The following is a 1,704-nucleotide window of genomic DNA, read 5'->3' on the forward strand; positions in this document are numbered from 1 at the left end:
GTCTCAAAAAAAAAAAAAAAAAAAATTTGTCATTCTCATCCATGAACATGGGATATCTTTCCATTTATTTGTGTCCTCTTCAGTTTATTTAAATTGATGTCTTAACAGTTTCCAGTGTACAGATATTTCACCTCTTTGGTTAAAGTTATTCCTGGGGGCCGGGCGCAGTGGCTCATGCCTGTAATTCCAGCACTTTGGAATTCGAGTTCGAGACCAGGAGTTCGAGACCAGCCTGGCCTCAAGTGATCCTCCTAGCACTCCATAAGTGCTGGGATTACAGGCGTGAGCCACCACACCACATCCAGCTGGGCAGTTACTCTCTTGTAGTGCGTTGGTTTGTTCAGCACATCCCAGCATCCCCTGACTTCTGTTGCTGTGTTCAAGAGTTTGGCTGTCAGTCTAACGTCCGTTCTTTCAAAGTAACTCTCTTTTTCCTCTGGCTGCTTTTAAGATTTTTTTTTTTTTTAATTGTCCTTGGTGTTCAGCAATTTTACTATCTTGTGTAGGTGAGAGTTTCTTTTTATTCTGCTTGGAATTCACTAGGATTCTTAAATCTGTGGATTAGTAGTTTTCATCAGTTCTGGGAAATCCTTAGCCACTATCCTTTCAGATGTTCTCTTCCTCCTCTCATCTCTTCCCCCTTTCTTTTTTTTTTTGGAGACAGTGTCTCACTGTGTCACCCAGGCTGGAATGCAGTGACACAATCTCAGCTCATAGCAATCTCTGCCTCCTGGGTTCAAGTGCTTCTCCTGCCTCAGCCTCCCGAGTAGTTGGGATTACAGGTACGTGCCACCACACCTGGCTAATTTTTGTATTTTTAATAGAGATGGAGTTTTGCCATGTTGGCCAGGCTAGCCTCAAACTCCTGACCTCAGGTCATCCACCTGTCTCTGCCTCCCAAAGTGCTGCTACTGCACTTGGTCCTCCTTTAACTAACTTCTTTGAGAGTTTATTATGGGCTGGGACTGGAGGTTGCTCCTGTCATTATCACCCACATTCCATCGTCCAGACTTGAGCCGTGTGGCTATGCCCAGCCAGGAAGGATCCTGGGAACTGTGGTTAGGCCGGGTGCCTGGAGACAAGTCCTGGCCAGTGTCGGTCACAGCACACAACCACCCCAGTGTCTGGCACAGTGCACAACCGTCCTCGTGTCTGAAGCCTGTGCAGGTCACTCATGGTGCCCTGTTTCCCTGTGTTCTTAGTCATCTTTAACTATGTGCTGCTCACTGGCTTTGAAAAATGTTGATGGAGGGATTCTTTGAGGCCTAGGATGAAGGTAGAGTCCACTAGGGAGGAGTAATTTGGGGCATTACCCACTGGAGGCCACTGTAAACCAAACATACTAGCCCCTCCAAGGTCTGGGCACGGTGGCTCATGCCTGTAATCCCAGCACTTTGGGAGGCTGAGGTAGGAGGATTGTTTAAGGCCAGGAGTTTGAGAATAGCCTAGACAACATAGAAAGACCCCATCTTTACACATTTTTTTTTTTTTGTTTTGAGACAGAGTCTCACTCTTGTTGCCCAGGCTGGAGTGCAGTAGTGTGATCTTGGCTTACTGCAATCTCCACCTCCTGGGTTCAAACAATTCTGCCTCTGCCTCCCCAATACCTGGGATTACAGGCGCTCACCACCACACCTGGCTAATTTTTGTATTTTTAGTAGAGACCGGGTCTCACCAGGTTGGCCAGGCTGGTCTCGAACTCCT

This window comes from Colobus angolensis, unplaced genomic scaffold, assembly GCF_000951035.1.
Source record: "Colobus angolensis palliatus isolate OR3802 unplaced genomic scaffold, Cang.pa_1.0 Scaffold43, whole genome shotgun sequence".
In the NCBI taxonomy this organism is placed as follows: Eukaryota; Metazoa; Chordata; class Mammalia; order Primates; family Cercopithecidae; genus Colobus; species Colobus angolensis.